Source organism: Hermetia illucens, chromosome 4 (genome assembly GCF_905115235.1).
Source record: "Hermetia illucens chromosome 4, iHerIll2.2.curated.20191125, whole genome shotgun sequence".
NCBI lineage: Eukaryota > Metazoa > Arthropoda > Insecta > Diptera > Stratiomyidae > Hermetia > Hermetia illucens.
Window position 1 is genome coordinate 40,944,161 of NC_051852.1, and position 24,510 is coordinate 40,968,670.

Genomic DNA, 24,510 nt, shown 5'->3' on the forward strand with positions numbered 1-24,510 from the left:
AGTTGGATTCAAAGATAGGTCCTTAAAAATCTCGTCTATTGAGGCTAACGAAATACCAATAGTGAAATCAGTACAGTTTGTAGTAAGCTTTTTAATGAGCATCGTACAACAAGTTTAATTAAATGTTGGAACCTACAGTGGGGTGTCAAAAGGCTATTTAAAGAACCCACGTCGCAAGTGCCGAAAATGATGGTATAAGCATAATGAAAAACATTTATAAAATCTTTACCAATTACGAATAAAGACAGCCGATATAAATTAAAGGACGCGGTCGTTAAGTTGACTTTATTGGAAAGGACTGTCTATGGATACTAAGGCCCAAAACTGATCGAGACCCCATGGAAGAAGATACTCTATCGAAGTTATTGTTTATTTAGCTGTGAAACATTTTGGGAACTCTCTTCATTGCAAAAATGTTGGCAGTGTATTCAAAAGTTAATTCAAATTAAGCGCAAGGTCAGCATTATTATATATTGACCGACATTTGAATTGACATCACCATATTAAGATACCATCAAAACCTTGGTAGGTAATTTTTCACTTTTCTTTTACAACAAAAATGTCAATAGATCAAGCAATATCCTATATGTAACCTTGTATTCACTTGACTCATACCAGGCTATCTACTAATTCCTTCATGCGTATCCCACCACGTCATAGCTATTTGTCTACACTATTGGCAGCGGTTCGTCTTATCGTCAACTAGAATAAATGAGTAATTCAGTCTAGATAATCTGCATAATAATTTCACCATAAAACACTTATGGATTGTTTCAGTGTGCACACGGACCTCAATGTGTCCGTTCAATATCGTTCAACTGTGCATTTCAAATGACTCATTCCACCTTACATACATATGAGTATCTCGTCACGAACGGAAGGCGTACACAGTCCGGGCTAACGATTTACGCAAATACTGGGTTAAAATGATCATTTTGTTATTTTCAATAAAGCGTAATAATTAAAGATTGTAAACAAATTTGTTATACGATGTTTGCTAGTTATCAGCGGACGGTAAAGATTATATCTTAATAGATTTAGCGTCAGACTGGATTTCGTGACGTTAGATGCAGGTTGGAGGAGTTAAAAGTAGAATTAACTAGAAAGTGCCAAGAAAATTCTGAATAGAAAGAAGGAATTTGTGCTGCAACTTACTAACTTTTTTTGTAGAGAAAATAAAACCATCTTTTTTGTTGTACGCAAGTGATAAGAAAATTTTCGCGTTCATCGTTTGAAGATAATCTTTTTAAAAATCGCAGATTCGCACCTCATAATATGTTAAAACTACTTTGAAAAAGGATTATGATTTCACGAAATCGAAAAGCGAAAGAAGAGAAAAAAGGCGCATGATTTCCACCAGGCCCGAATTTTTCGGGGGAAGTTCGACACTTTACGAAAATGATAAAAGAAAAGAAGGAATTTCCAAAACTGCTCTTACACTACCCAAAAAGAATAAACTAAAAGCTATGGCAGGGAAGAATAGCTGGATAAAACCTTCCGAAATCATAGATTATATTTACACTATCGGGAAAGTCGCATTATAATATTTATTTTTGCCTCTTGGCTCTCTCAACCCGTTGGGAAGTGCCATCCCCACGTACTCGACGAGAAGTGGATATTGCCACGAAGTCTGACGGGAGATTATCTGATACCTTGGGAACCAGGATGGCCCTCTGAGAGCATATGTTTCAAGAGAACTCCTGGGGGATATGCTCTCGGCTCCGTTGTTTGCGGTTGGCCCACTTGTAGGAATTTCGCCGAAGAGAACCGTGGGATTATGCCTACACGGCGGCCCCAGGACCTTCATGTCTTTTATCACCCATTAATTTTGGGGTAGACACGATCGCAATTTTAAACGATCGAGGACGACTCATTTGTCTCCGTAAGAAATAGAATGGAATCTAAAGTGGAATTTTAGTCTTTAGCTTTTGTCCTATTTAGTAACGTAAACATCAAAAAAATGTCGTACTTGTCACGTAAATCGTTCAGAAGGAATTTTTTTCAACTGTTATTTTCATTATGTTTTTTTCCATGTAAATTTGAATTTCAAACGATTAACAGCATCAAATATCTTAGTTAATGGGTGAATAAACCATACGCAGATCAACCGTTAATATCTTGAGAACCAGTTTCAGACAGAAGTCGGATTGTGAGATTCGGATCTAGAGTAAACAATATTAGATACTAACGTTGTCCATGAAAATTTCAGAAAAAAAACCAAAAAGAACTTTCTCAAAGTTACGATGTAAGTCGAAGATATGTTTCGGATCTGTCATTTATAATAATAGCAAAATTGAACATGAAAAATGAAGAATTCAAAGATTCTGGTTCATCCCAACGTCCCAGCAAAAAAAAAATGTATTTTCCGGATCAAGCAAGATACGGCCCCAAACTTTTGGACGCAAAGATCATTCGCTTGCCTTTCTTTATGGGTCGAACTATCCTCGCCGAAGGCACAGTTCCTATTTCCTAGAGCAAGCAGAAGCTAGTGAATGCCCACTGAGCTTACCGGCCTTGATCTAAATCCAATTCAAGTACTCGTAGGTTGAGAGAATGTCTTTAGGACAGAATCAAATGACTATTAGATGAATAGAACTATAAAAGATTTTCCGTTGTTTTCGAGGATTTTGGAAGCCGACAAGAGTCAAATTAATGACTGATGGCCTCGATTTAAGCATCCGCTTCCGATGATTCATATATTCAAGTATCTTCGAAAGTGTATATATGTTGCCAAAGAGTCGATTAGAACTGTGGGTTCGTTAACAGTTTTATACTTCTTGAAGGAGTGCCCATTTAAGGTGTAAAAATGCTGAAAGTTTCCTTGAAAGCTGACGGTACCACCCGTGATATTACACCAACCTCTTTGTTGTCATGATACGCTGCACGATACTGGGAGCAAATTTGACATTACATTTTATTAACCAGAGCAGCGAAGAACTCACAAGTATAACAAGGAGGTGTGCATTTCATGCAGCGGGTGTTAATAATATTCCATTCGAGCTTACTGGTTTTACTGTGGCATTCAAAAGCCCATATATAAAATAATCTAGCTCTTCTGAGGTCAAGAGCAAATGCCGCAAGTGTGGTACCAATCCACAAAAAAGAGACAAACTAAGTGAAAGAAATGCAGAGGCTTGTTAAAGCCATGTATGTGTTACATCATACAAGAAATGACAAGAAAGTATAATAATCGTTGGCGCAACATTCCAAATTGGACCAGGGCCTTGAAGTGTGTTAGAACACTTCATTCAAGACCGTAACGGTACACTACAGTACACTGTAGGAGGCAATGTGGTCAGCATTGTACTCGCCCGAGATTATTACCCTGATTTCACTCAGGTACTCATTCACAGCTGACATCCAGTCACGATAACAAATCCCTCAGCCACCAGTGAGTTGTGAACCAAGACCTTCCGCTACGACAGCCCAGCACCCTAACACTCGAACCATCCGGGCACACAAGAAAGTATGCAGAATTAAAAAGTGCGCTGACAAAATGATTCAGAAATATCAAGGAGGCTTCAAAGCTGGACGATCGAAGTCGTTTGCAGGCAAGCGGGTACTTGCGGAATTTTTGGAATTCAACTTTGATGCCCACTAGAGTTTCTTCGGCTTTAATCATGCAGACGACAATTTTGACTACAACATGCTGTAACAAATAATACTACTACGTTGTGGAATACCAAAGTCCCAGGAGAATTGGGCCACCTATTTTAGTAAAAATGACAAGGGTATTACCAATATTACAAGTCAGAATAAATAACTAACTGACTGTCATAAAGGGCACACTGAAGAAATGGAATTAGCTTGCCCTATTTTTGTTTAACATAATAAATGAGTTCATAATAAAGCAGGTATCTGTTAATACAAAAGGTACTTTATGTAAAAGACTGAATAAATTCTAGCCTACGTAGATGATATGAAAATTCTGTCACACTCGCTCATATCCTGAACTAAGAAACAATGCGGATAAGGTTACTATTCGAAATTACGACCCCAAGGAAGAAAAAGATCCTCAATAGCCATATTTGATGAAATTGGGGTCGAATTTATATACTCAGGCGTGAAATTGACAAAAGATTGCAGTGAAACTGCCGAAATATGACGAAGAATTCACCCACTTAGAAGAATTTTTACTCAATTTTGATAATCCTGGAGGCCAGCTAATTATATAGAACAACGAAGCTGTAGGATTTTAAATTTTCGTGTGTCTTTATCCAAGCATACGTAAACTTACTGAACAACTTCGAAAGGCGAGCTCTCAGCAGGAGGTGAACTATGAACGATTATAAACCTACAAGCCGGAAGGTTTTGCGGCAGCTACTTGGCAAAATTCATACAATGGGCCAAGATAAAATACGTAAAAAGGCTACCGAATCGTCCATCCTCCTGTCAATTAAATTCAAAAATTCTTCGAGAGATTCTCCTCTCCAATGCAGGGTATCTCTTGGAAAATCTGGAAAATGAAGTCAATGGGAAAACCCAGGAAGTAGTTGGTTGTCGAGGATTGCATATTCAGACTTTGCAATTGGAGGCCCGAATCGATGAACTTGGAGGCACTTCAGAAAACCAAGGGCCGGAAGTTACTGGAGTGTTAGAACGATGAAGACGGCTTTATGGGTTCTAATAGGGCGCACAGTGTAGTGTTTCCTTTCCCCTCTTTAGTGGAGAGTATAGGGCATCAATACAGTCTCTGATCAGACTGTATTTCAGTTTCATTACCATCAAATTTAACATTGTGTAAGTGAGAAGCTGACAGCAGTGAGAAAGACACAAGATGAACACAGACACTCATTTGACGACTGGAATTCGAACCCAGAGTAGCGACATTGCGCCGTTGTGCGTTGTGTACATAGTGAATATCGAAGGACTCCTTCTGATCTACTTATTTCCTATTCAACAGGTGACTATAGATGACGAGGAAAATATGTACAACTTATTGGTTATATGAAGCAAATGGGTTAAACTTTGCTCCTAATTTAATATTATGCTACTACCACTGTCAATCAATGTCGTTCAAGAGAAGCTTTAAACTAGTGCCCAGAGATCAACGAGGTTACCACCCTGCCTTAGCAATTGTTTGGTGGAGTGTTAGTTATGATAGTCGACAGCATCCATTTTTATGGGAAAAGGTGAAAACAATGGTAGCAGTGTACCAAACATTGTTAAACTTTCAAGTCAGTCTGTTTTCAAAAATCAACGTTGGACGTTTCGACAAGGTTCTGTCCTGGCGTACAACGGTCGCTCAGCTTAAACCTGTAGACAATTATCCTTCTCCAGATTTTAATCCACTCGACTACAAATGACGGCCGGTTTAAAAGGGATAGAGTGCTAAAATAGACGCCCAAATATCTATTCGTCTAAGAATGCGGTGCTCAGAGGTGGCGGGGAGGAACACGGGGCGGCAGCCCTGTCGGCTGAACCAAAACCAAGTAGCCGAGGAGAACCTCCATAGTGGTGGCACCGCGAGACGCTGTATCGCATTGGCTTGCCGGCCGTGATGCAGTAGGCGAATGCTCCTAAGGCCTAATTAGGGCGATCAGACCCGAGTCTCATCTGAAGTGACAATAGTCACGAAACCTTACCATGGGTACACTGGTACCATCGGAACCGGGGTAGCCTCTGGACTCACATGCTTCAGGAGAATTCATGTCATATGTGCATTCAGCTCGGTTGTTTGCGGTTGGCCCTCTAGTGGCAGCTTCATGGGGATGGTGGCTGCGTTCAAGCAAACAGAGACTTTCGGGTCTCAGCGTGGTGTTGCGTTTCAACACGGGTGCTGTACTCCTTAGTTCGGTACAGATTTTGGTAGGTTTTCCATCCACCAGTATGAATGGTGCACTCGGTATAGATTGGTACCGTTGTTGCTTGTCACAGCGAGGCTCTGATTGTGGTCACAAACTCAATCCGTCTCTTAAGAAGACCGTGGGATTAATTCCACGAGACAGGTACTCACGTTAAACCCCAGGACTCTCTCGTCTAAGAATGCATTAAAACGAGCGGTGGGAAATTTTCCTATGGATATAGTGTGTACCATGATAGATGGCTGGCCCAATCGTCCCAAAACTTTATCAAGGGTAACGGTGGTCACTTCGAGTAAGTTCTTTATTTTCTTATTCCTCAATATATTGACAATAATTACTAGTATTATAATTTTAAAACATTATGTCATTTTGTTTCTACATTATTTTCCGTTTGTAACATTATTTGTGGGAGTACTAGGTATATTACCATCAATACGACCTCGATCAATATCTTCATACAATAAATACTTAGATGTATAATAAAATGTAAAAGGCGATAAAATTTGTAGAAATGGCCAAGTTTCGCTGGATCGTAGGGTAGTTTTGATCAAAAAAGTATTCGCAAAGGAGCATAAATTCATTACAATATCATAAGTTATTTAGTATAATGTCTATCCAATAACCCTTCAGAAAGCACAGTTCTCGCCCCAACGTGGTACTATTACAAGGACCTATTCTAGGTCTTTTATGCACAAATAAAATACATTTTAAGACACTGTAGGAATTCCAGATGTAAAAAATCTTGGATTTTTACATTATCCTTTTGTGATATAAAGATGGTTCAATTGCTTAAGAGTTGACCTATCGCTCTCATTGCTCCAGGTTCGAATAGCGGTTGTCACGGCTGTTTGTGTTCGACTTTGTGCTTGCCTCATTGTTGTAGGCGTATCACGTGCCCAGCATTAAGTGTGATTATAATGAAAGTCAAATGGAAAAAAGTAACAATAAGAAAAGGAGACTGTGTGTATGTGTATGCCCACTTCATAAAATAATGAACACGAAGAATGAATTCTGACGACTCTTAGAAATTGATAATGAAGTGGGAAATACTCCTTTATATCATAGTCGGCTTTGCATCAGACGTAATTAGAGGGTCCGTGAAGGTACCACCCAAGTTGACTTTCTTTCGTCTGAGAAAATAGCACTCCACTCCACTCAATGTTAATAATTCCTTGAATTCCCTCAACGGTTTCCAGTGATGCAAGTATTTTGAAATACAAGATAATCTACAAGATATTTCAACGCTATCGCTTTGTTGTTTTCCTTTATCGTTACTCAACATTCCTTTAATTTGTACGACTTTTCAAGTAGTTGCTACTACATCCTATCCATTCCCAGTCTTACATCAGGTAAGCTCTGATTGTTTAATTGATTGGATTTTCAGAACAATAATGCCTAAAGGAATTCACTATAAATAAATTTGCCAGAACCTTTGAACAGCGTTGAAAGGACCTACTATCATCAAAAGGTTTAAATTTTAATTGCAATGGTTGTCAGTTGCTCGACAAGGGTTTAATCCTTTCATATTGTAAACAAACCATTCTAATCGAATCAATCACTATATATCCTGTCAATAATCCAGATTTTGTTTATCATTAGACTGGCTCCCATATAGAAGCCCAACATAGTCCCCTTTCAAACGGTATATCCAACAATTTAACAGCAGCAACTAATCACTTGGTTAAACAAAACTCGAAGCTTAAAATTGGCAAACGATATCCGCGCCATTCACTGCTAGAACGTATGCTATCTCTTGCATATTCTAGAACTCAGGGCAACACGTATTTAAATTTCAATAACACTCCTTTGAGCACAAACACACCTCACAAGGAACCAGTGGATGCTGCAATCTTGTAAATAAGGCACATCTGCGCGCGAACAACAAGTTTCAGTACTAGTACGCGAACAGTAAGACACTAACTGAGTGAATGTCGCTTGGTTGTCCCAGAGCAACATATAGTCACTTCCGAAATTCCACGCAATGTCGTGTGTTCTTATCTCGGTCACATTTGAAAAGATACCGATTCAATCGATAAGATTGTGTGCCGCTCATTAAAAATAAGATGCACGCTGCACCTAAGATGCGAATGCGGAAAGAAACTGACCCCGACGTCCACGGCAGCACGACGACGACCGGTGTTTCTAGAAGCGATTTGATAAAGGTAATCGCGAATATCGCGATATGATCAAGACGAAACGTCCAAGACGTGGACGGGAAGACAACATCTTCCAAGGCAAGATACACGGCGACAAGACGGAGACGATAGTGGCTATTTCTTGAAGAAAGACGTGTGTAAACGCCGAAGACACCTTGAATCAGCCGTGGGTAGAGTGGAACTGAAATGTGCTCCGAGCTCACTGGTGGCTGCTCCTCGTGGAAGCCCGAAAGAAATCCGCAGTTCTCTATACTTGGGCTCAACTGGCACTGGCTGTATTTCGTCTGTACACACGTACTCAATGAAGTTCCCAGCCAATTTTCTATGGCACACGGAAAATCACCAACAACTTATTTCTATGGCACACTCTATAATGGAGAGACTCGAAACCTTTTCATTTGGTTTTTGATGGCAATTCATTCAGGCTAAGCGCTAACATAATACAAAAGATACAGATATGAGAAGAGAGCACTCGATTTCGATGACACCGGGAAAATAACTTTCAAGAAGCCATTCATGTAGTTCGGAATCAGTATAATGGGGCAATGATAAGATATCAGGTCCGTAAAGCTCCAATAAATAGAAATGAAATGAGAAACATATTACAATCGCTTAAGGAACCAGGAGCAACTTTAGGCTTCTTGAACTGGAGATATGACGAAACCTACACTTAACAAAAGAGAATAAACTTATGTAGAAGGGAATGTGACAGTGAACGGAGGAGGTAACGTTCAGAGAGGACGAAGACAGTCGGATAGGTCGCCACACATGAGCTTTTCATAAAAGTTTGACAATCCGTGGGTAAAGAGTCAACCTTTCGATTGGAAGATTCAAATCCTCATTCAGTTCATCGATGTTCTGGGAAGTCTTACATTTATCCTGCTGTTGCTAGCATGTCAACTGTAAAGATTTCGTGGAAAATTGGGACTAAGATAACATCCTTATATTCCACATAGAATGGAACTCGAATCTAAGGACGTAGACATCCTTGAGGTAGTGATTATGAAAGCTAACAATCCACAGAGCATGGATTAAAGGATGGGCTATCCAACTCAAAATATACTTTGTGAAATTGAAAAAAAAAAAACTGAAACGAGGCTGACATTTCGCAAAGGGGATTTGTCATAAGTCGTAAAGATGTGGTAACTGCGGTCACACTTCATGACGAACCAACCCATCTCGAGAGTAATCCAAAGGTTTCGAGTCACTGTCATGAATTCTAGTCTAGTGTCGCGTGAAACCAATAACCGGACCAGATCATTGTCGTAGTCTCTGGTACTGGCATGGCTACGGTGAGAGCAAGTAGAATTGGAGTGAAACATCATACTCCCGTTTGGCGTACAATGCGAGATGTGGCACTTGGAGTACCCACCCGGTCTCCACCAAAGCCCTGTTTGCTTATCCACTAAGTAGATACCACTTGGTACACATCACGTACTCAGAGTACTTGCCCAGCACTTGTCCCGTACTAAGGCTTATGCCAGTACTCATCTCGCCACTCAGCCTAGTCTGAACCAGACTCGCTGAGATGATGGCCACGGAGTTTGAGTATCGCCTTTTTAATGGAATTAGCGGGATGTAATTAGCCGCGGTTAATAGACTGTTGCTGCTGCGGATGACACGGGGTTTTGGTGTTGGGCGAAAATCACTTCGAGTGTCAGACTTTGCCGTGAACTGAATTAATCAGTAGAGCGCTGCCGTCATGCCTCCTGATGGGAGGTGGCTGTGATATTCGAAAACAAATTGAACATAAGAATTATTTCTTAACAATACAAAGTCGCGCCCACCACAAAAATCTCAAATATCATGCAAGCAAATATCTAACATTCCCGGAATACTGAGGAGACTCCGAGAGTTACTTGAACCTCCTTGAAATGAATTCCATAAATTCTTTTTAGGGTAGAACTTACTTCAGGGTCAGCAAGTATCCTTGTGTCACGTCCACCATAGGACGTGCTTTTGGTTTATTTGATATTATTGCAAACTTGAGTTACTTGTTTCACTTTAGATGAAATCCTTGTCGTCCTAATTCTCTGATATACTCTGTCTGCGTTTGGAAGGGTTGATAACACAATAACAAATTCCAGGAGATTGTCTAGTCAAATGCGAATTGAAATTGATGGCCAGTGATATCTGGACAGGCACTTAGAACGTATGTGGTTGAAGGTCCAATGATTTGTTTATGGAGTGAAAAAGTGATGCATGCATGTTACCTTCGATATCTTTTATTTGTGTTGACGCATTTAGGACTTACCTGCAAAAAAACAGAAGGGAAGATCAAGTAATATTATCACAAGCACAAAATCGTTCTATTATTAGCGTTTGGCGTTAAAAGCTTTAAACTTTATCTCATGTTTAGCCTGGATCTTATTACTTTCAATAAATTTAAGATTTAAATTAACGACTGATTTGCTGATAACAGGACTTCTGCCTCGTAATACGTTAAGATACAGATAACAATGAGAAAAGGGAGACAAAGTTGCATTTTGAATCGAAAAGGTGGTTGTTACTATCCCTGAAGTCGATCTTACGTTTATAAAGTCTAAAACGAGCTCCTTTTCCGTTGAACTTAAAACAATGCAAAGTGACGCCCAATGCGGGCAATAAAAGGTACCTCCTTCTGTCAAACTCATATTTTATAAAACATTAAAGCTATAATGGAACCGACAACTTCTTGAGAGAGTCACCCTTTCTAGATTTGGCAAGAGGAAAGGACTCATGAAGTTTTGCGAGGATGTAATAACTCAGATCTATTTTCTACAAACAAAGGTCCATTTCAAGCGATAAAACAATTTAATATGGGTTTCATTGAGAATCGTGACTTGAATTTTCGATCAAATTTATCTACTAAAGAGGATTCGGAATCACATTATTTTGGCCGCATTAATAACCCAAACGTTCAGATTCAATAACAAATGAGAATTATTGTTTTTGGGTTTTCAATACTTAGAGGGAACCGTACTTTTGGAAATATATGTCCGTTCCTTAAGTGGGTAATGATTTTATGAGGGGTATCCAGAAATGTCTCACTTTGCTATTTATTTTATTTAGGATATTTTATCCGTATTTGGTACTGAACCAGTGAGAGTGAATTTGCATAGTTTTATGGTAACTAAGGCGAGATACAATATAAAATTTCTTCATTCAACTCCATAGTTGGGACCTTAGCTATCGAAAATGATTTCGGTTATGGAGAGTACTCTTCTCCCTGTTTCGTCAATGTGCTTGCGTATTCTGGAAAGCCAAGCGCGAATCCGGTGCCGGACTGCTCCCGACGTCTTATGTAAGGCATGCTCTCTTAAGCCCCATTTCTGACACGATCATGACTCCAAAATTTCGGTCCAAGATAAGGACTATTATAATTGTGGAGAGCTGCATACCAACGGAAATTTAAGATATATTGAAGAAGGATACCTTCTATGAGCAAATCCAAGTAGTTCAGAAGAGGCTTCATAAAGGTGACATTATGATCTAAATGCCAACGTTTGTCAAGGATGGAGTAAATAGCTATACTTTCAATGCTTTCACTACCATGAATCATAAAAATAACCATAAGCCTTTCCATGATTCACGACGGGCGTTAAAAGTAGGCAACTTATTCAAAGTGAGCCTTCTACCCAGGAAAAATACTCTGGAGGAACTGAAAGCTATTATCAGAACCACATGGCGGTCAAAGGGGGGATTGATACCCACGATGGAGCATAAAACTTGGGAAACGCCTGCTGAAGCAACACCAAAAGCTCTACTACCAAACCCTCACCTCCAAGTGGTGATCGGTGGGAGTCAAAAACTGTAGACGGAGAAGGATTAAGGCGAGTCCCCCGCGCCTAAAAACGGGACAAAATGTACCAGCTAGTCCTCGAAGTTGGGGGTTAAGGAGGGTTGACAATCCTACACGGAAAACCGAAGTTACCAAGCCACAACAGGAGCCTCGGACTGGGCGGATAACACAACGACGAACACGGCAACGACAAAGGAATAACGATTTGCGCATTTTCTCATAGAACGTGCGCTCCCTGTACAGACCCAATGCTGCTGACCAGATAGCCGATACCCTGTCCCAATATAAGGCTGATGTAACAGCGTTGCAAGAGATGCGTTGGGCAGGGACCGGTTTCCTGGAGAAGATACACTACACCATATATTATAGCAGCCATCCAGTAAACCATGTGCTCGGAGTAGGTTTCTTAGTCAGCCAAATAATGAAACCTGCTGTTATCGGCTTTGAAAATATAATCGAAAGGCTATGTACACTATGCTTGCGAACAAATGCAGCCTCATAAACGTTCGCGTCCCTACAGAGGAGACTGCAGAGTGGGAGAAGGATACCTTCTACGAGGCAGTTGAGCGGACCCTCGAAGCCTGTCCCAGATATGATATCAAAATCATACTTGGGGATTTTAACAGCCAAGTAGGGACGGAGCCCGTATTCAGGCGATACGTTGGCTCCCATAGCTTACACGAAAATACAAATGATAACGGACTACGGATCATTCAATTAGTAGTCACACGGAATTGTTGTTGGAAGTACTTGGTTTGCGCGGAAAGCGATCCACAAACATACGTGGGCGTCTCCAGACAGGACCACTTTCAACCAAATTGACCGCGTGTCGATCGAGCGCCGCCACCTCTCAGCCTTGATGAATGTCAGAGCATATAGGGGGGCCAATATAGACTCGGATCACTATTTCGTTGACATGGTGCTCCGAGCTCGAACAACAACACCACCTACAATCCCCTCTGACAATCAGGTGAGAGTGAATACTGAAGCCAGGAATACTGGGATTTTATTGCACATTGCAAAATGCAATTCCAACACTTGGTTTTGGCTAAAGTGAAATTTTATTGCTGCACATACGAATGCTGGGACGTAGCAGGATTACTGCTGGGTGGATTCCGACTCAAGAAAAGCCGGAGTTGTGGAAATCAACAGATTGGAAATCATAACAATCGTTGTGAACAAGGAAATTTTGTCCGTGGTGGTTCCAAAGCTGGAATCAACAAACTGGCGGCACACATAAGCCGGAATGGGTCAAAAAGCTTCTAGATAAGAATTTTAAATTTAAATTTGTGCGATGTTTTCTGTTCCACAAAAGCTGTTCGGCCACTTAGAATAGTCGCCAATCGCATAAAGTCATTATAATGTTACCCATTACATTGAGAATCGCAACTCGCTTTTAATTTATACAATGCAATGAAACCCACTATCACAGAGTGACCGACGAGAACCACATGGTACAATAGAGTTGGAGAAGAGTGCAAGCTTCCCAGGAGGTCCTAGCGGAAGTTGACATACGTTTCGGTGAATCTATAACGATAGTGCATAGGTTACTCCTGCCATTTTATTATTATTCATACAAACATTTCTATAAGTACAAGTTCGTTAATTTGAGGTCACTTGCCAACTATTCCTCCCAGCTGCCCATAAGGCTCATCCTTTTGATAATTGGCACTTTTATAGTATATAGTCGGAAGATATTGCTGCAAAGAAGGAGCCGTGCCTCATTGATACTTGAGGCTCAGATTTTCTCTCTTCGTTCGCGAGACATGAGTCTCAAGTTTTCTGGTTGCAGGCACTCGATTGAGTCGGTATTACCACGATTCTAAAACACTATACACATGAAGTAATGTTATATTCCCGTATCTAGCTAGCTATTTAGATGCTGAGAAAGCTTCAAGGTAAACATTTGCGATATTCCATTTTAGCCATGCTCAACAAACTAACGTTCATTACAGATATTTTCCCTAAAAATTAAGCCAAGTTTTGAAAGGGGATATTTATGACCAATAACACTGTTATGTTCACAGTGACAGAATTGAAGAAGATAAATTCTGAAGGTCCTGTCGGTATAACGTGAGAACTTGCCATGTAGTCATAAACCTACGATCTTCTTCGGACAAGGATTAATTTAAAAACCACAATCAGTGCCCTCATAGAACCCAGAAGCAATGATTGAGAGGATGCTATCAAATATAGGTGATCCTGTCTGAACAATGACCCATATTTAACAAGACTTCCAATTATAGGCAGTCCTAGTTTTGGCAACTACACTTCCAAAGAAAGCAAACAGAAGAAAAATTGAAGCTGCATCGCCTAAGCGCACCACAAATATCTGATGCTTACCGAACAACATTGGGCGTATACTATCAAAGATTACTCTATCCACTAGAGGTAGTTCGCATGGAGTGAGGTTATAGATGAATAGCAGGAGAGGTCCAATACATCAGGAACAAGTGAGCTACGAACTAAGGCAATTTCTTCGCGGACACGGGGATTATCGAGTATACGTCTATCAATAGAGCTTGCCAATTCACCATATTGCCCGAAGTTGCAGAGGAGGCAGAATATGTCTTATTCCAATACCCAGGGTTTGTTGTTCAAAACCATCCTGGACAATATGTTGAAATTGAAAATGGTATACATCAAAGTCGATAAGGTAGGGTAATCTGCAAGAAGCTGAGGCAGAAAGAGGTCAGTTGGAAAAGCAAACAAACAAACAAACAAACAAACATGAGAATCGGCTAAATTCTAATCTGCCTCGACATAAAACCATATGGCCAGAAGCTGGACTTTCGGATAGTCATTCGATAGAGAGAAAGCGCTGGTCCAGCACAAAGGACTGACCCAAGAAATACGTTGTTTTCGTGGGTGTGCAATGAGATTCTGCACTGGGTCTGCTGTGGTTGAATAACATGTAAAATAATTGCTGAGGAAGTAGAATAGCGGGGGAGAAATAAATGCTTCTCGCAAGTTTTAAAGAGACGTCGGGCACATCTACACATAAAACTTGTAAAAAAATCCGTAATTAGGACTGAAGAAATTGATGAACCCGAGATACATTACATCGTATTTCGTATTGCCTTCAAATTTCCATTGGGCACGGCAGTATCCAGGCTCTGCTGCAGAGCTTGTTTTCGTCGCTCTATTCGGGGAAAAGAAATGATGCAGTTGGGAATTTTTCAACAAAAGCAAAGCCGCTCTCTGATCATGGATGAGTTACCGGTGATGCCCTTAATCATCGGGAATAGATGAACAAGGCGTTTTGTAGTTTGAACGAACTAACGGACTTAACAAATTTATGGTACGTGCCTGGTACCTTATTAAGAAACCTCAGAGAGAGGCCTCAATTTCACGATTCTGTTGCCAAACATCACTCCACGCGTAAGGCACTGTGAGGAGAAACCTGATAAAAGACACGCGTATTCCACGCCGTTTCAACTAAACATGTTGAAATTCCAGTGAGAACAAAAGCAGAATTTACTTCGACTGCTAACAGCACCACCGTTGGTTTCACTTTCATTGACTGATTTGCTTGCCAACTCCTTTCCCTCGACAGCCAATATCCTCTGGCGAGTAACAAGGGAGATATGGCTGCATAAAGAGCTATTTTGATTCAACAAAATTGTAGAAAATGTAAAAAAAAGGTTTTTTTGGATGAGGTGTGTGACAGCGCAATGATGGTTGGGCTTTTGCCTCGAATCGTTTGACACGTTACTTCGGGCTAGCCAATACACTTTCCCATTTTAGGAAATTTTCAGATCACAAAATTCCTTTCATCGGCGGGAGGGTATGACGCGGCAGGATCCGCGGCATTCGAAATTTATTTCGAATGTTACGAATACCAGCGGACAAATGACGTCACAGGCGCTCTCCACTCAGTTTAGACCTCGCTACAGGAGTGAAGAGCAGAGTAGGTGACGACAGATGTCATATTCAAAAAATTGAGAGAAAAAAGCGTAAAAAAAGAAAGAAGAAACTACCAACTTTTCGTCTGGTTAGATTTTAGTGCGCTGCTACATAGTTGTTGTTGTTTTATCATTTTTATAATAATAATAAAAATGATATAACATAGTTTTGCATTCGTACGTTAGATCATAGAGAAGATAAAAATAAAGAAGTGTTTAAAACGTTAATAACAAGGGCAGAAGAGGAAGGGAAGTTGTTAGTTCAAAGACCCCCGGCCATCCGATTCCTCCACCAGTCAAGTTCTTCGAGAGAAGAGCTAGAATGTCTGACAATGTTGTCCAGAAAGAGTTCTACCGTGTGTCTAGAGTTTCTGATGAATCTCATTCCATCTTCCACAAGGAAAAAGAATGAAATCGATCACAGTAAAATTTTGTGCAAATAAGGTTGAAAACCTCCATGCTCGTTTAAAAGGTGGCTAAGGTAATAATCAATCTGACTACCTTTTTGGTCCAGTGGCAAGACCTCCAATATTTCCAATCAACTGACTTAAATCCTAAATTACACGTGCTCTTCTGTTTTTATTTAATCCGAAAAGTCATCTTCGCGTCGAGTAACCATCGAAGATGTTTTATCACTATAGTCGCCTCGCCGATCATCACGGGACAGAGGACCGGGATTCTCTTTTTAGTCAAGATAATTACTTCGACTTTTTTCGAACGCAAGACTGAAACCATGAGCGGTCCCTCATCTACTCACCCGTCGCAGCTATATGCGCATTTTGCGTGCAGTGCACCCGTCAACAATATTATCTAAATAGCCAACCAGGCGTAACTCCTGCGTTGTTTCAATTGGTGAACCAAGTGATTTAGTGGTAAGAATTCAGCCGTGACTCTATCCTGTGAGAGGTACATTCAGGGTAATATATTATCCCAGGTTCTACATAATGTTTGACTATGGGTGTTGGGCTCCTTGTGGTCTTGGTACACTTTCAAGCATACAGCGTTGGTGCCTCAGGAATGGACTTTCAGTAAATCCAAATAAAGCCATAATGGTACTCCTTACAAAAAGGAAACTGATGGTGTGCCTTCCAGGGATGAGGGGTGCTACCCTTTAACTGTCCGAAGAAGTGAAATATCTGGGTATTATTCTAGACAAGAAGCTTCTTTAGAACAAACAGGTAGAGATAAAGATGAAACGAGCTCTCACAGCTTATGGGCTGTGTAGGCGGACCTTTGCCACGATATGGGGACTTAGGCCTCAAGTAGTAATCTGGATATATGTTGCTATCATTAGACCGATGTTCGATTATGCATCCGTAGTGTGGTGGGTTAAGGTGACACATAAGCGTTTCCGCTGTAAACTCGCCACATCACAAAGAACTGTATGTCTGGTTATCATTGGTGCTATGAGTACCACATTCGGCGCAGCTGTGAACGCACTGCTCAATTTGCAGCCCTTGGATTTGGTTTTGTTCAGAGCACTGCAATGAAAGCAGCTCCTAGACTAATTCGATTAGATCTATGGGCAAACAATGGATGTGGGGGAACAGAGCATTGCAAGAGTCATTGGGAGAACTGAATCCAGTTTTCGCAATGCCTTCTGATTCTCGGGTCTCCATACATCTGTTTAGTACTACACCGATAGCTCAAGAACAGAGCAGGGTTATGGAGCAGGAGTCTACCTCTCGAATAAAAACGAAAAGGGACTTTTTCCTTGTCCATGTATGCGATCCTAAGAGCGGCAACCTGGATGATTGACGTGCCGTTGAAGGACAAGTTCATCGCAAGCTGTAGAATTAGTCGAACTGCATTGAGGAGGTTGAGTAGTACTTTGATTACTTCCTTACTTACTTCGTTCAGGATTGTTGAAACCGATTGAACTCTGTTTCTAGATTCAATACGGTGGAATTACTCTGAGTACCCGGTCATTGTAGTGTAGAGAGAAATGAAATCTCGGATGTCTTAACAAAAGAGGCTTCAACTCTCCCCATGCCGGACTGGAACCAGCTATTGGGATGTCAGTAGCATTGGCTGATGCAGCTATCAGAAACTGGGAACAAGCTTCTCATAAAACATACTGCATAGTTTATCCTGTTGAAAAGCAGGAAGAATTGTAGAAGTATTGTGGGCATTCTGACTAGCCATAATTCACTAGCTGAGCATATGTTCATGCCTATGTGAGTATCTATGGGCGCATCAGACATCAGATGTTTGGTGCTGACGTGCTCCAACGACAGCGGGTAGCATCACATCCACTAATGGAAATCCTGCGTTACATAAACGAATCCGGGATATTCCACTGGACGGGGGAATCGAGTACAATGGACCACCATGGTCTGAGTGCTGAAGTCCAACTGAAGTCGACGAACAAATGCTGCCACCACCAAGCATGAAAGAAACAGTCCGTGCAATTCAGTGGCATAAAAACCATAAGTCGCCAGGAACTGATCGAATTACAATCGAACTTCTAAACATGGAGACGACCAACTACAGCAAGCGTTGATGTCGTTCAAGGCGTGGAAAAACGAATCAATGCCTGACGATTGGCGACGAGGCATTATCTGTCACACAAATCAAAAAGGGAAATATCAAGCAATGTATAAGATATTTTCCACAATCTTATTAGGCCGAATAGGCCCATACTCCCGCTGACTCTGACCAATGTACGAGGCCAGATAAAAACAACAATGGTCTAAGAGAAGGGGATGCCCTATCATGCATCCTTTTTAACCTCCGCGATGCTGATGTAAGTGAAAGAGGCACAATCCTCTTCAAATCCACCTAATTACTCTCCTATACTGACGATATTGGCATTAGCAGAAAAACAAACCAAAATGTATAGTTTACCTTCATTCAAATGGAGCAGGCAACAATTGTTGCAAGATCTTTGGCTGCATCAAAAACCAAAGAACCAACAGCATCAAATGCCAGTAATCAAATAAGGATAGAGATGAGACCGTTGATCATTTTTCCTATCTAGGATCGAAAATCACAACCAATAATAATTAAAATCATGAAATCTACGCACAGTTGTTGGCAGCTAACAGAGTCTATTTCAAGTTACAAAAACTGTTTCGCTGGGAACGTCTCACCATAGGTTCAAAGCTCTTATTATACAAGTCAATCGTCTTGCCAGCCCTCATGTATTCCTCGGAGACCTGGGTTCTAGCAAGAAAAATTAAGAACTTTTGGCCCCGTTCAAGAGAAGAATTTTAGGCAATGATGGACGATTCCGTAGCCTATATAACGACAACATGAGCCATGACATGACCGTCTGGTTGTGGATAAAATCTGGCTCAATAGGTTGCGGTGGGCGGTTTAATTAATCGGTATGGGTGAAGCCCGGAAAGTCTATCAGGACAATAACTATCGTAGCAAAGGAGGCGTGGCAAACTCTGCCTGAGATGGAGTGATGGCGTAGGTTGGGACACTAGACAGCTTTTAGGGATATCGAATTTGTCGGACCTCGGCGCAAAACCGGGATGTCTAGAGTTCCTTACTAAGGCAGACCTAAACCGGATACCGGTTGTTGCGCCGTTGATGATGATGTTCGTTATACAAACTTCGCAAAAAAAATTATTATCGCAACGATGCGAGTAGCCTTTCATTGTTTTCTTTTAGTTCGATTTTACTGCATGAATGAACATGGGATTTTTTATTAAGTGATTAAAATTTGATACTTAAAGAAATAAAAGACCGTCAGCGCCAGGGGCTATGATCTTCCACGGATGTTTTGACGTGGATTGATTGATCAAAGGTGTAGTGCATGGTTCAAAACATATTTTCCCTTTCGATTGATAATTTGAAAGCAAATAATATTCAAACAAAGCTCAGCAAACTACAAGGACAAAACAAAATTCTTTTCGTCCCAATCAGCTTTAGTTCAGCAAACCATTTTCCCCAACACAAACTCTGTACCATTCCAACAACACTTCCTCGTACTCAAAGTCATTTTGACATTGTGCAAATGCATGCAAATAGTCCTTATTAGCGTTGCTACATTTTCCCTTGTTTGTCATAAACGAGAGTAAAAAAATTACGGTTTACCTTGAACCAAAGTGAACTTATCTAAACTAAAACCCGTTCAAAAGATACTTTGTTGTTTGCATCCATTCATTCGCGTTCCATGGGAACCGTGCAAAAGGATCCTGAAGAGCTCTTGCGAAGCAAGGACACCGTCATTATCTCCCGTTTCATATGCCAATGCATTAGTTTACTTGTGCGCTAATAATATGTGCAAATAATGTTTGGAATCGGAAAATGCAAATGTTCGTAGTTGTATAACGTGGGCTGGATGCTTGGAGGGAATGGTCTCTGTGAATCCGATTTGCAAAAAAAAAAACATTTTGATGGATATCAAGTTTCTGTCTTCTTCTTAAAGGAGGTTTAGCACAAATCTAATTTAGTTCCATGTTCGCGGATGATAACTGCTATTAGGGATATTATCAAACACTCAATATACCTACGTAATCTTATCAAATATCCCCAGTTGACCTTTTTCGATGAATAAAGATACCGCCGCGATTGTGGCTTATTTTCCTTTTGGAATCGTTCCAGGAATCAGATTTTGAATTCCGGAGAAAATTTCGGCAAATAAGCTTACATACTATAGGGATTTCATACGCCTCCTCTGTTTTTCCAGGAAAAGTCCGCCACCTACATGTAGTTACGTTTCAGGACCATTTATTGTTCATTTCTGAGAAGAGAAATCTCCTGACTAATAACTGACATTTTCACCCTGGAATTATATCGGTTTCTAAGAAAACCGCTTAGAGGCATGAATTTTTTCCATGTCACCGCCTTGAGTTTTCCCAAGCAACAAATGTTGTTGTCGGTATGCAAAATAGAATTGATTTTTGGTATTTCTCCGTCCCAATTAGATTTGGAAAAGAAGATACTCTTCTGCTCCCTCCTCTTGGAAAGCCCATCGGAACAACAGTATTTCGGGAAAGCTGTAAATACAAGAAATCCGGTCATAAATTCATGTCACATGGTTGGAGACTAAGCATAGCAACAAGCCAGCAAGCATTCTGCTGAAGGAACAATAAATGTTGTGGCAATCCGATTTGCGATTTTAGGACACCAATGATATGCTGTGACATCAATGTCTTCGGGCGATGGTGTCCTTATTTTTATCATGACTGTTGGACGAGGGTGTTTTCATAGATTCAAAGGAGCATGTAAATTCAGTTGATTGGACAAGATGGAATCTTTGACAGAAATGGTTTTATTGAGGATTTGTGTAAACATATTGAGATGATTTCCAGGATGAGTATTGGAGTTTTTATGTGGAAATCCGTAGGGATTTACTACATGTTTTCACTAAATTCATTCTAATTGAATTTCATTGGTTTTTATATCATCCTGGGTGTTAGAAATTGGAAGCCCTACAATAGGAGGAAGCAAATGGAAGATTTTCACTGCTTGACGCTTGACACATGACACTTAATTTGTAAATTCGCATTGATCGATTTCAGATTAAGACTGACGTAAAGCTTTGAGCTTTGCTAGGAAGACTATGACCATAATATCAGAGTGATATTTGAATTGTTCCATTGGATGCCAAAATTGACGTTGTCTATTATGGAAGGATGCTTTCAAGTGTTGTCCACAATATGCTCTTCAATTGGAGAATAGTGGCATATGGTTCTTATGGATCGACAGGAATGGAATACGTATGAAATTCCTCCATTCTAGTTATTACGTGTTCGTTCGGATACGATTTCAATGTCATAGGCAGGAAGGTGGTTGTTTCTGACGCGAAGCGGCAGCATAGGTGTGAAATCTGGTCTGCCTTATCTGTGACAAAAGATGTCAAGTCTTTCTAGAAATCCATGAAGGGTTCTCGTAGATGCTTAAGTGACAAGTGTTGGGATCCTAAGAAAAACCTTGAATATCTTGATTTTCTGGCTGGATGGTACAATCTCCCTTTTTACCCTCTTTAGATATCCCAGTGTTTCTCAGCTCTTCTCCACAGAAGAGCTGATGGCTGAATTGCTAAGATCCATGCGTTCTTTCGCCCCTGGTACGGATACTATCACTTATCAACATGCAAGCTAGTTGATGCCAATATTCTTTGAACTGCTACAGGGACTTTACCTCATCTGGTGCAGTTTGAATCCTCCTGAGGACTGGTCTGTCTGGTACCTATCCCAAAACACTCAAGAACCCAGAAATTTGGACCATTTGCCACCCTATTGCTCTCATTAATGTGGTTGCCAAACTGCTTAACTCCATGATAAAGATTTGTATAATTCCATTGATGAATACAAAGTCCTGCCTGCTTACTTCTATGCCTATTCAGCAGACAAATCTACGGCTGCTTAGATCAATGATATCCTTTTACACATTTCGATAGTAAAAAGTATCAGCAAGATCAGCTTGGGGCTGGCTGTGGTGCTGGATGTGAAAAACCCCTATGAGAAGTTTGATCCGGCTACCCTCAGCGGCATATGCGTGTTTATGGGTGTCTAGGACACAACTAGGGCTGGACAGGGTTCAAGTTGGAAATGGCATTCCGCAAGGATGCATTTCAAGTCCAATGTTGTTTAATATCTATACAACATCCCAGAATAATAAATGCTTTGAAAGCATTGAAATGTTCCAATATCCGGACTCTTTTCTCATTTTGTCCACAAGAGACGATTGGTTGTCGACTTCCAAATGTTTGCAAAGACAGGTAAATGCGTTTGTTGATGAATCCCCGATTGAGTCTACCAACCAACATAACCAATTCCCAACCTATATCCTTCAGGAGAAGCAGGATAACACCCCTCCTTATTAAAATTAATAATCTTAATCTCATCACCTTTTTAGGCAGGGAGATAATGAGGACGAATTCGGTCAGAGACCACTTGAATTCCATTATTCCTGAAACCGTAAAGGTAGGCAGGTTGATTAATTTTTCAACTGGTTTTTCTTGGGGTCTCACACCCCGTAAAGCCATCTCTATAGATCTGTGGTAAGGTCCATTATAGAGTATGCCGTTACGTCCACTATGATTCCACCAAAATATTTTGAAAACAAGCTCAACTCAATATCTGCTTGTATCCTGAGAAGATGTTTGGGGCTGACCAGAACAATCCCATTGCACCAGGTTTTTGCTTTGACCAACAAGCCGCCCCTCCTTTTCTAAAGGCCCCTCCTGGCAGCCAAAGAACTTCTTAAATTCAGGGAAAGAAATCCCAAAACCTATCATTCGGTGATTCAGAACCCGGATGCTAAAAATGGCCTCTTCTCGATCTATAAGTCGTTCCGCAACTTGTTTGACTTGTGTCAGGTTATCCTGTCGTATGATTTAGCGGGGGAGAGAGCGATACCGGGCATGCTGGAAGAGGGCGCAACCTGCCACGAGGCCCATTTAAAAAAGTGGAACTACTTCACACCGAGTAATCGTTGACGTGTGAAGTAGGCCGTGCCGGCTCAATGGATTTTTAAAAAAGGTTTACTTGTGCATCAGACCGTGCATGTCATGAGAAGTTGCATTGAATGCTTGCATAGTCTCTTTGTGAGTGCAGAAGTACCACAGGAGCAAGTGAAATTGATGGCGCACAGCTGAAACGATCTCGAACGTCACATCGCCCGCATCGCCTCCAAATTCTCCGAAATCAAGGAGAAGGTCGATGGCCTGTCCAATGAGAGGAAACATCAGCAGAACCATGACTCGATGGCCAAGTAGCATAACCAAGAAAATCAGACGACTAGGAATTCAATTTTCCATACAACTTATGGATCCAGTTCACATCCAGAGCAAATAATTACAGCTCAATATTTTGCTGCAGAAAGTGCTCTTATTGGTGTTGCACAAGCACCATCGTTGTTCCACAACCAACCAATCAACTGTGACCGTCATCGTCGCTCCAACCAAACCTTAGTACGTTGAACACCTCTAGGAATTAACTCCATTCGGTGATTTCGTCATTCGTGATGGATGACAGACCGTCGCTGTGAATGTAAATAAGGCTGCTAATTTCAAGTACGCCAGCGCAAACGAGTGAAATCAATTATTCATCCATTCCTGAACAAAGCAATTTTACGCAAACTGCACCGGTTTTAAGCATCATCTACGAATATATAACGATTTCCGCAAACTGCGCCCATTGAAAATAAAACAGAAAGTGCATTTTGGGCTATTTTCGTCACTAATGTTGTTGCCCCTGATTGGCAAAAATTGGCAAAATAACAGCATATCTGATGAACTTAGACAATAACAGGCAGTAATATTATGTTTTTCTTATGGAGTCGATATATATACAATATATAAATATTCAGAAATAAAAGTAAAATATGTTAGGCCGCAGGAGTCGGCTCTTTCTTTCTAGGTCAAAAGGTGGTCTAGGTTTTCCTTGTCTGCTCTCTCTCGGGATCTCCTTGTGTTGCTCCGCTAATAATATCACCCGCGAGGAAAGATGTCGCAGAGCCTTCTGCCCTTCTCACCGCCATCTAGTTAGGGCCGCAGTCTAGTTAGGCTTCCATCGTTTTGGCAGCGAAACCTGCAATTTGGACTGGCGCTCCTACGCCCGGCTCATCAGGTGCTTGTCGGTAAGTGACACAGCCAAGCTGAATCACTTGCTGACTAATTTAACGCTTGGCGACCGTACATCCAGCCAGCTGCTTCGTTTCCCGAGTTGTGGGCGACGCGGAGCTCTTAAAGTTCTTGTGGTACACAGGCCATCCTAGATTGTGCAGAGTGTGCAGACGGCGATTCTCTTGAGGTGTTGGCCGCGATGATCTCCAGTGCATTTTTCAACGACTCCTTGGAAATGGTTCAATTCTCAATGTTTCCCCAGCAACAAGAATGATGAATTTTCGTTAACCTAGCAATATTTCCAAAATGATTGGTGTGAATCACAAGCATCGGAACA

General features: G+C 40.9%; 2 protein-coding genes across 2 annotated transcripts in view; both read right to left on the reverse strand.

The window, feature by feature from the left end:
- The window catches only part of LOC119654324 (putative protein TPRXL), an 81,695-nt gene extending 73,488 nt beyond the window's left edge, over positions 1-8,207 (reverse strand). Inside the window, exon 1 of the mRNA XM_038059652.1 lies at positions 7,627-8,207. The gene's annotated coding sequence lies outside the window, so the exon portion shown is untranslated. The remainder of the gene's footprint in view (positions 1-7,626) is intronic.
- Positions 1-24,510, reverse strand: part of LOC119654322 (titin-like) — a 383,147-nt gene that overhangs the window by 119,223 nt on the left and 239,414 nt on the right. The window lies entirely within an intron of this gene.